The sequence below is a fragment of the Pleurodeles waltl genome, chromosome 5 (genome assembly GCF_031143425.1).
Source record: "Pleurodeles waltl isolate 20211129_DDA chromosome 5, aPleWal1.hap1.20221129, whole genome shotgun sequence".
NCBI lineage: Eukaryota > Metazoa > Chordata > Amphibia > Caudata > Salamandridae > Pleurodeles > Pleurodeles waltl.
In genome coordinates, this window is record NC_090444.1 from 1693640885 (window position 1) to 1693653138 (window position 12254).

Below are 12254 nucleotides of genomic sequence, written 5' to 3' on the forward strand. Positions count from 1 at the left end.
ATGGAGGTTTGAATTTTGTTTTTCTGAGATGGCAATTGTGACAAAGATGATGTCCCCTTAAGCCCAGAAATGACTTTCCCAGATCCTGGATCCCGCTAGTAAACATGGGTAGGTTCTCGGCATTCTTATGATAGTGTGAAAGTGGTAGATTGCGCTTGCAAAGGCTTAAGCAAATTGCAGGTGAATTGTGATGTATGTGAGGCAAAGTAGGGAGTTTTGGTACTCCAGTTGAGGTTTAGTAGGAGTGTGCATACTCCGCAGCATGAGAGTAGGGAAGTCGTCGAACTTCATATGTATGTGGCGCTTTGTGCTAAAAAATTGTCCACGTTGTTGTTGGTGATGTACGGACCCTGCGTGGTCTAAGACTCAGGAGTATATTCACAAGTGTAGGAGACACTTGGTTATATGTTGTAACCTGTCTGGTTTAATAGGTTGATCGGGCGTGGTCAACAAGTCGGTGTGTGAGTTAAGTGAGTAAGAGAAATTTTTCGACTGACATTTGGCGAGTCCTATGTGTACCAGGAAAGACCCAGAGATCAGTTGAGAGTGAAATTCACGGGTCGAATTTTACTTGCAAATGTGGGAGACTGAGAAAGAGGAATAGCTACATGAGCGAAAGGGCCATTAGTGAAAATCCGTAAGGTCTCTGAAGCGATTGTGTACCTTCCTGTAGTAAACCAGCAGGTTTGTTTTCAGTTATTGGCTTTTGGTTAAGTGCTCACAATATTTTGCATTAGTTTTGTGTGAGTTGAAGTTTGGGGAGACAAGCCGCAAGACTTTGTCAGCCGCAGTGTGTGAGTATGACATCAGAGTGTGCCATGCTGGGATAGGTTGGTTAGTAAGAAGAGTCGCGTGCGGATTGCAAGAGGCAATTGGTTGAGTAAGCGGGTGAAAGGAATCTTGGGAGTAAAAGTCATTTCCTTATTGAATCGAAATAAATACAACCGAGAAAATGAAGTTTTTCAAAGCATTTAGAAGTGCCATGAAGGGTGATTCTTACATTAAGGCAACAGCGGGGGAGCCAACCCCACCGGAAAATTCTCCAGCATATATGGTGATGGAGGAGCGAGGTGTCGCGTCATGTCTTTGGTTGAAGCGATGGTGTAAGATGACAGAGAAATTGGGAGCTTTAGCGTTTCCAGAGAATGGAATCTTTAATTTGAGAGTTTTGGATGAATTGCAAATGACATTATAGGAGACAAAGCCATTACCGAGGCCAGCACAGTTTGAAGCTTTAGCGGTTTGGGAGTTGGTGGCCAGACAGCAATAAGAGATTACATTTCAGAGGAGAATAAGAAAGGTAGAAAAGTCCTTGGCAGGAGCAAGGTGGGATTGGGAACAGAAAAGGTAGAGAACGGAGACATTACAGGGTATTAAGTGGTTTCCTGCAATCACAGAAGATGAGTCAGAAAAAGAAGATGCTGCTAGGAGTGATAAGAGTTCAGGAACTAAGAAGAAGAAAAAGACTTATGTAGAAGAAGAAGATTCAGATGTCGAGGATCTCATTACACAATTGTTGAGGGATCGACCTCCGCCATATGCAACGCATGTAGGGGGTCCAAGTACTAGTTCTGCTCCGGCACAAGAATCGGGGACAGTGGGACCAGTGCAGACAGATAATGGACAGGTACAAGGGGTAGTGCAAAGTACTCCTAATGCAGTGACTACTTTGGTGATCCAAGCTCAGATGCACCCACCATTGATACAAAGAATTTATCCAGATGTACCAGTTCTTAAAACAACTTCGAACTTAGTGGTGCCATCGGAGCAAGTGCTTCCGAGGCCAATGTTAGTTCAGGCTGAGCCGACTCCAATGTTGTTGCCTCAGGCACAGACACAGGGTTTGCCGAAGTTTACGCCAATGACAGGAACACAGTCCCATATGACACCAGTGAGGAATCAAACTATGGGAGTAGTTCTTCCACCAAAACGCGAGCGTCAGAGCAGCTCCAGATGCAATACCGCTACCGATTACTGTTGGTCCAGCGGTAACATTGTTTGCACAGAAGAAATCAATTGCAGGAGAGCAATGTGAAATGTCACAGAGCTTAGTGAGAAGAGGAGTGAGTGATCATGTACAGGTGGTATCATCTGTGGGTCAGACCTTTGATGGATCTAGACCTTTCATGGATCTTAGTCCACTTGTTGCGCTTCCAGAAGTAATAAATGGCCCAAGTGCAAGTCAAGAGTTTGAAGCTTCTAACACCGCAGACTCCAAGTGCAGTGGTACAACAGGTACCGTTGCCAAATGCAAGTAACATATCATTACAGGGATTGACAGCACAGCAATTGAGTGAATGGTTGGATAGTTTGAATACTCCTTGAAATACATCCAAGGGTGAAGAGCAAATAAATTGACAGGACAGTGCAAGAAACTAAAGAGTCTATACATACCTATTATCAGAGATTGTTGAAAGCATTCAAAGAGTACAGTGGCAAGGAAGCAATTGAGCCGAAAGACATGTTGCCTTTTGTGTTCAGGTTCGTCGAAGGATTGAGACCTGAAATAGGGGCAGATGATTAAGAGTCTTTTAATCTGTTGGCCACCGAAGCCGATTGATGAAGTGTTGCAGTATGCAAAATACTGTAGTGACAAGATCGAATTAAAGCAGAAAAAGCTGAAGGAGAAAGCAATGGTGATGCAAATAAAGGCAGCTCAAACAAGAGTGCCAGGAGCTTTGGTGCAACAGATGCCACAGCAGTAGGGAACTGTCATGTTCCAACCTCAGATGAGAGGTAGGGATTGTGGAGTCAACATGACTTGTGGTCCGGATTTGAGTACTGTAGTGGTCCAGAATGATATGCGGGGATGAAGAAGATGTTACTGTGTCATTTGTGTGGAAACGTGGGACACTGGAAGCGGGAGTGTCCGTTGGTGGTGCAGGATGGTGCTGTTCAGCAAAGTGGTGATGTCAATACATTTCAAAATGTGAAAGTCCCTAGAATGAGAGGATTTAATCCGAATGTTCAAAACCAAGTGCAGAATTTCCAACCCACGCAGCAGGTGCAATTGCTGCGTGCACAATTGACACAGTTGCAACCAATGCAGCAGCAGGTTCTCATGGTACCTAGACAGCAAATGCAGATACCTTAAGCTCCGATAGAACAGCAACAGATGATGCTTACTCAGCAGGTCACAGGTCAGAGACAAGACAGAAGTAATGACACAGTGCACCAATTCCCATTTCATAGTCGGAATGAAATAAACGATGAATGGATGAGTGACAGTTCAGATGAAGGACCGTGAATGCTTGCAGTGTCCTTAGAAGTAGATCAGAGAGGGCCTTTTGTGAAGGGAAAGGTGATGGGTTACAAGGTCTCATTCTTAGTGGACACAGGAGCTACACACTCTACAGTGAGAAGTGCAGAAGTTCCGAACTTACCTCTTTCAGGCAGAACATTTCAGGTTGTGGGAGTAGAAAACAGACAGTTGACAAATCCAATCACAGACCTGGTACAGGTTGAAATTGGTAACTTTCAGGGACTGCATAGGTTTGTAGTCTGTGACTCAAGTCCAGTATCCCTACTGGGAAGGGACTTACTGTGTAAGACAAAATGCTCCATTAGTTGTTCGACTACTGGAATAGAGGTTCAGACTAATAGTGACAATGAGGAAGAACAGACATCTGAGACCATAAATAACAATGTTAATGAGGAATACCCATTGATCAAGTTTTTCCCAATGTTTACTGTGAAAGAATTGGATTCAGATCTACAGGGAACAGTACAGGGAAATGTGTGGTACCTGACAGTTAAAGAAGTGGGTTTGATTAAGGGAGTGGAACCGGTTAAGATCACCTTGAAGCCCAATGAAGAATTTCCGCAGCTTCCACAGTATAACATGGCACAAGATGTCCTGATGAAAGTGGTGCAGATAATTGGAGATTTTCTAAAACAAGGAGTTTTGAAAGAAGTGTTGAGCAGTCCATGTAATTCACCGATAATGGGCTTAAAGAAGCCGTGTGGAAAAGTGCGCATTGTGCAGGACTTACGAAAAGTGAACGAAATGGTGGTCAAGTGTTGTCCTGTAGTGCCAAATCCAGCAGTGATACTGTTTCAGATTCCTTGTGATGCTGAGTGGTTCACAGTTGTGGACTTGTCACAAGCTTTCTTTTCTGTGCCTCTTCATGCGGATAGTCAGTTTTTTTTAGTTTCAAATTCCTAGACAGAGTCTACAGCTGGTGCAGACTTCCACAAATCCTGAAAAAGAATTTGGAGTCATTGGTACTACCGTACCAATCTACTCTAGTGCAATACATTGATGATTTGCAGATTGCATCCAGGACAAGGGACGAATGTAAGTATGACTCGATTGCCCTGTTGAATCATTTGGGAAAATTTGGACATAAAGTGTCACCTTTAAAATTGCGGTATTGTCAGAAGTCAGTGAAATATTTGGGACACCAGATTGAAAAAGGATCAAGAAGAATCTCCAGAGAAAGGTTTACAATGATTCTGCAAAGAAGTCCTCCGACTTCATAGAGGGATGTCAGAATGTTTCTGGGAATGGTAGGGTATTGTCGACAGTGGATTCCAAATTTTGCTGAGATTGCTAAACCATTGCAGCAGCTGACACATAAGGAAGTTTCAGACCCCATTACATTAGATGAGGATCAGATGAAGGCATTCACTGAGTTGAGAGAGAGTTTGTGCAGAGCTCCAGCGTTGGGGATGCCTGATTACACAAAGCCATTCACATTGTTTTGTCATGAACGTGATGCTTGTTCTTTGTTTTGACACAGGTCCATGGAGGTGCTTATCGCCCAGTAGCCTATTTTTCAGCTACCTTGGACCCAGTCGCAGCATCTTTACCAGGTTGTCTGGGTGCAGTATCCGCAGTTGGTCAAAGTTTTTCTCAATGTGATGGAGTAGTGATGGGATACCCTTTGACGGTAATGGTACCTCACTCTGTTGAGATTTTACTGACAAGGACAAAAACACAGCATTTGACGGGTGCAAAACTGACAAGGTATGAGTCAAGCATATTAGGTGCTCCGAATGTAACATTGAAAAGATGCACAGTGTTGAATCCAGCAACATTACTTCCAAGTGATACTGTTGAAATTGAAAAAAAGGAAGATATTGAGCATGATTGTCTTGAGGTAACTGAACTGTGTACAAAACCAAGGCCTGATATCAGAGATACTCGATTGGAAGAAAAGGACCACATTTTTTTTGTCGATGGCTCATGTCTCAGAGATGGTACAGGGACAGTGACAGCAGGATATGCTGTATGCACAATCACAGGTACACTAGAAGCATCCTGGCTTTGAGGTGTATATTCTGCACACGTGGCAGAATTGGTAGCTCTTACTAGGGCATGCCATGTTTCTGCGAGACGGAGAGTCACAATCTATACTGACAGTCAATATGGATTTGGAATTGTTCATGATTTTGGTCAATTGTGGTCGCAAAGAGGTTTCCGGACCTCTACTGGTACACCAGTAAGAAATGGCAACAAGATAAAAGAATTGCTGTATGCAATACAGTTACCTGAAGAAATTGCTGTGGTAAAATGCAGTGCACATCAAAAGGCACAGGATTACATTTCATTGGGAAATGGGTATGCAGATCAAGTCGCAAGATTTTGTGCACTGAACTGTATATCGTTTAAAGACAAGTTGGAATTAATGCCAGAAGAAGACAGTACTTGCACAAGTTTTGCATTAAAGGTGATTGATACTTTGGAAGAGTTGAAAACATTGCAGGATAATGTTGACAAAGAAGAGAAATGACTGGGTTAAGTTAAAATGTGTCCAAAGACCTGATGAAATTTGGATTTCTGAGGAGGGTCAGATGGTCCTGCCCAATAGTTTATTGTTGCAAATGGCCCGTTATTACCATGGACAGGCACATATTGGAAGGGATGCCATGGTTAGATTGTTCAAGATTGACTGGTTTAATCCTAAATTCAGGCAAGCAGCGGAGGCAGTATGTCATTGCTGTAGAGTTTGCCAGCAACTAAACATGGGAAAAGGGACAGTGGTGAATTTGAGTCACATTGGAAGAGCAGGAGGTCCATTCAGCAGTATGCAATTGGATTTAATTGAAATGCCTGTGTGTGGAGGTTTGATGTACGTGTTGGTGATCGTGTGTGTCTTTAGTCACTGGATTGAAGTATACCCCACAAGAAGAAATGACTGTCTCACAGTAGCAAAGTTGTTGCTTATGGAATTGATACCATGGTTCGGGTTTCCATTCTCTTTAGAATCAGATAGGGAAACTCACTTCAGTAACGAGGTGATTAAACTCTTATGTGCAGCACTAAACATTGAGCAAAATTTGCATTGTAGCTATCACCCTGAAGCATCAGGACTAGTGGAACAGATGAATGGTACCTTGAAATCAAGAATTGCAAAGATGTGTGCAGCTACGAATCTAAAATGGCCAGATGCATTGCCTTTGGTGTTGATGTCAATGAGAAACACACCTGACAGGAAGACAGGGCAGTGCCCCATGAAATCCTCATGAGCAGAGCAATGAGATTATCAGCAATTCCAGCCAATGCACTTGTCAGTATTACAGAAGATATGGTGTTGGACTACTGCAAGAGTCTGGCTGATGTGGTTCGCTCTTTCTCTCAGCAGGTGCAGGCCACCACCCTGCCACCCATCCATGATCCAGGTCACAATCTGAGAGCCGGAGACTGAGTCGTTGTCAAATAACACGTTTGCAAGACTTGTTTGGAACCACGTTGAAGGGGTCCTTACCAGGTGGTGCTAACAACTACGACAGCTGTGAAGTGTGCAGGACTCCCGAACTGGATACATGCAAGCCATACAAAGAGAGTGGTATGTCCACTGAAGCATGAAGACGTGTTGTTGAGAGCACCAACAACAGGAAAACAGGCTGTTGCACCCTATACAGAAAAGGAGCCAACAGAGCCTAAAATTGAACCAGAGCTTTTAGAAGATGGGTCTATCACCCCTGTAAGAGACGAAAGTGAAGAATTACAGGAGGGTGTGCAAGAGCCTATCTCAACAGATACTGAAGGAGAGCCTAGCACAGCAGACATTCTCCCAGAAGCAAACGGTGCTGAAAAGCAGACAGAGCAAGTGCCAAACCAAGAGGCTGAAAGAGTTGAGACGGATCAAAGCCACGGTGATTCGACTCCTCCTGAGCCCGTTGCAGGTCCATCAAAAGAAAACACCATAGAGAAAGAGAAAGCGAAGAGTTACATTTTTAGACAAATATTGACAGAAGGAACAATAAAAGGAGACAATTGGCCTGAATGACAAATTGGAAAGAAGAAGGAACTGGTTATAAATTAAACCATAGAAGAAGAAGTGGATACTACGAGAATGGAAGAATTAAGTGAAGGAGAATTAAGTGGTGAACGAAGGTTGAAAAGAAAGGGAATAGCAAGTTGACGATACGCAGGTCCTGAATGGGCATATACAGCTACTAAAGAATGGCAACACAATTTTATGTCTTTTTGTTTTGATAGAGAAGTTCCACGTCAGTATTTTGATGTAACCTGAAGGTGATCAAGAAGCTGAATCGTTGAGCTAATCTGAGAAACTTAAGAAAGAGACTGATTGAAATAAAACCGAAAAAGACATTGATAACCTGATATGACAATTGAAAACCAGATGTGACAAGCTGCTTATCGATTTTGACAAAGGAAGAGGGTTCCTGAATGTGAAAAAACGGAACTGTGAGAAGATAATTTTTCCTTCATTTTTGATTTTTGTTACACTTTAAGAGTGACTTCTGCTTTCTGATTCTTTATAGATCATGGCTGAGAAAAATAATCAAGCTAGAAATATTAGACGCTGTAGATACATGAGTGTTGGATTGGCAGTTATGTGTGGAATAATGTTTATAATAATGATCGTGGGAATGTCTGTTCATGATATGAAAAAGACTACTATTACTTCTGCTCCTGAAACTACTACACTAACAGCTTTAGAGAGGTTTAAGATAGATGAGAAATACTTGCATGATTATACTAATGCACAAGGAGAGCTTTCTTCGAACGTTTTCTATCGATTGTTGAGTATGTTGAGACAATGGAGGCGAGGAATTGTCTTGTGTATACGCAAATTTCTTCATCAGTAGAGGAAGGAGTTACGTACCATAGCCTTCCCTTAACCTATGGCATAAGCTGCAGTTTGCTACTAACAAGGTTTTATAATCAAGAATACATACAGTATTTTTATTCGAACTATGATGTAGTGTTTTCATTTGTTCCTATTATTAGATATCTGAGTAAAGTAGCTAAAGAGCATGATATAGTACTATTTAGAGGATTCTTTGAGCCATCACTAACGTTTGGGACTGCATACGCGCACAGTAACAATTTGACGTGCTTGCTTACACCTTTAGAAAAGAGCTTTATAGAGCATACTGACGATAGGAGAAAGGCATTGAAAGAGAAATTAGAAAAAGGGTTAGAGAAAAGGACTTACAAGAATGATTTTTCTTACACTGCTATTAAAACACAAGGGAAATTAGCATTAGATGCGTTACACATAGGGAAGCTTTGTGTATATATAGGCCAAAATCACGCACTGACACTTTATTTGTGGGAACGAGTGAATGTAGGCATGTGTTTTTGTTTCAGAGTAAATTTACTTTTATGCTGAATGGTCAGGACCCTGCGATTCCTGGGATCTGTTATATTTGTGGACTTAATGCTTATTACCGTCTTCCTAGAGGATGGTATGGGACATGTTATTTGGGGATAGTTTTCCCTACAATGTATCAGATAGATGACTTAAAGAAGTTTCTGATACTGACTGAATTACATCATAAGCAACAGAGGAGGGAAACCTCTTCTGCAATTGTGGGAGATATTTTTGGTGCAGTGATTCCTTCATTGGGTGTAATTTTAAATTAAACCAAGATACGAAAGTTGTCTACTATTGTAGATAACATGCTGACAACTTTTACAGAGGCAATACTCCTGTTAGATACTGAATTAGCTGCAGATAGAGCTATGACGCTTCAAAATAGGCTTGCTTTAGACATTCTTTTAGCGAAAGATGGCGGAGTCTGTAAAATGATTAATTCTAGGCATTGTTGTTCTTTTGTACCAAATAATGATAACGAGATAAGAGGCTTACTCACTAACTTAACTAATTCCTGTAAGGATTTGAAAAAATTGAAAGAACCAGGTGTTTGGGAAAAGGTTGGGAAAGGATTTGCTTCAGTGGGCAACTGGCTTAGTCAAATTTGGAACAGGGTATTATTAAAAATCGTACAGGGAATATTAATTGTGACTGCTTGCATATTAGGATTATGGGGATGTGTAAATTATGGCAAAAGAAAAAATTGAAGAGTTCTAAAAATAATCAGAGGAGGGAAGAACAAAACAGGGGAAGAATTTATAGGGGAAATTTGAGAAGAGGACAAAATAGAGCTGAGACAGAATTATGAAATGCGGGTAAAGAAAGGTGTGATGACATATTTAGTCATCAGAGGAGGGACTGCTGATGCAAATATGCTAATTAGAAATTATTAATGAATATTTATGTGTTTTGATTAATGAAAAGTTCGTAGAGAAACTAATTCTAGAAAAAATAAAGTGCACGTTTGAAATTCTGACCACGTGGAGTGGCAGCCACTTATACGAAGTACTAAAATAACTAAAAATGTGTGAAATAATGAAAATGTGAAAGAATAATGTAGTAATATGTCATATTAAGAAGTATTTCCTATGTTTTGCATTAATTTATAGAATTAACTTAGCTTAGGTTATGGCCTAGTCCTTTCCAGGCCTCACACAAGGAGCTGAAATTCTAACGCACTGCAGAGAAGCTGGTGCCTGACCTGACCTTGAGCCACCTGATGTTAAAGTTGCTTAGCTAGAATTTTCTGCACTGTACCGACGGCCAGGAGATGATGAAGTCAAATTGATACAATTATGTGTAGAGTATGCTAAATGTACTTTCCCAGGACTTGAACAATGAGAGCACTGACTGAAGAGGAACATGCAACATTTTCGATACCTGAAGAGCCGGATGATGAGGACATCGTTCAATCCATGTACTGTGAAAGAAGAAAAATTAGAACTCATAGATTTGAAAAATTTATATTATAGGTTAGAGTCATATCTCTGACTGACTGACCAATTGGGAATTAGGGGGATGGACTGGAAGACCCTAATAAAAAGTCATGGCCAGGGGCTAAAATCTAGGATGCAAGGGGAGAATTGATGACGTCGGGAGACGCGGTTTGAGATTCTGTTGTTGGGCTCATACTCTTGAGAGCCTGATGCGTTGCTGATCAATTGATGACCTAAAGACGAAGACTGAGTTGTTGCTGATCCATTCCGTGGATAGGTAGCTATGACAATGTGACTGATTAACTTGTGCCTTTTCTTCTAGGTACCAACTGCGCTGTTTTATAGTTTTCCTTCTAGCTAGATGGTTTTCCAAATACACGTTTTCCAAATTGTTTTAGCATGAAGCCCCACATGCCAATGCTAATCTGGGTTAGGTAGGCTTCCTATGGGTGACGTTTGACAGTGATAAATGACTGACGGACTGTTTTGCTGAACTCTGCTATCAATGCCATTGTATTCATTTTTATTGACTTACGTTGACGCATTCAAGCATATGTTTCCTCAAATTCTGATTAGTTTATGATATTGAAGATGACTAATGAACTAATTATGGGTGGAATTAAATAAAGTTTGATTTACCTTGATGACTTAGTATTGTGACTAATAGGGAAATAACATTTGTTATACACTTTACCGAGTTGTGGTTAATAATGTCAACACCAGAGCAGCACGCGCTCTATTGGTGACAAAAATGCAAAAACCCAGCACTCTCAAAACAACGTAATTTATGCATTGTGCTGATATGTTGTGGTTTAACCTTTTGCATTGCAGAGTTCAACCCTGAAAACTTATTTTTAATATGCTTACAAATACTGTTACTTTGCAATGTATTGCTGCAGGTTTTCAGAGTGTGTTAGGGCGTGGCCCCTTTCCAGGGCCTTCCAGAGACTTTCCCTGCAACATGCCTGGGCGTGGTTCTGGGCTGGGCCAAGACTCTATAAAAGAGAGCCAGCCCAACTCCCAGTGCTCAATATTCAGAGGTCCCGGTGCATAGCAGCAGCTTCTAACTGAGCTCCGGCGGCCTATTTGGATCTTCCAGTCTTCTGCCCTTCATCCTTCATTGGTGATCATTGTTCCAGGCGGTAAGACGGTGGCTGGACTGTCCCGATACCGTTATTGAGAATTTTCATATTCTTGGTTTAATTCTTAAAAGAGTAACAGATTACTTGCGCGCTACCATTTCTTGACATTTATATGGTAGTTTACAAATAGGCAAGACGCGCGATTTGTTTCATAAAGGTTTGACTTTGTTATTCATTGCGTGCTACCATTTCTTGACATTGGCATGGTGGCTTAAGAATCGTCAAGACGCGTGATTTGTTTTATGGTGTTTAAACATTGTTGTCCATTACGCGCTACTATTTCTTGACATTTACATGTTTTACGAATTGGAAAGACGAGCAAATCGTTTCATGAGGATTTTAACTTTGTTGTTCATTGCGCGCTACCATTTCTTGACATTTACATGGTGGCTTAAGAATCGGCAAAAGAAGCGCGATTCGTTTAATTGTACTTTGATCTTGTTATTTATTGTGAGCTGTTATTTCTTGTCATTTACATCGTGTTTTACGAATCTGCAAGACGCGCGATTCGATTAATGATGATTTGACTTTGATATTCATTGCGTGCTACCCTTTCTTGATATTTTACATGGTGACACTCGAATCAGCAAGACGCACGATTCTCTCCTCGAGTTTATTTCATGTTGTTTATTGTATGCCACTATTCTAAGATATTTATTATGTAATATTCGAGTTGACAAGTTATGTGATTTGTTTCCTGAATCCATATTGTGTTATTCATGGGGCACAATCCTTTTATGGTGTTTACTATATATATATGTATACATCTGCAATATGCGCAATTTGTGTTGACACATTTGAAGAGTACACAGAAGGCCAGAGTTTCTAGATGCAATATTGTATGGTCCTAGTATACATTCTCAAAACAGGATTTATATGACTGGTTTAAAATTTAGTCAGAATGTTGTTTCTGATCCCCATGTAAAGGAAAGTACTTGAATACGAAAGTTTTCATTTAATTCATCTTGATTCCCCTACAGGTATCCGGCCATCTTGAAACTTAGTCATTTTAAACTTAACTCTTAGATTGTTCATGTTTTCAGAGTGACTAGGCTTAGAATCATAGTCTAGTATAGATTTCAGGAGATATAATTTTCATATTG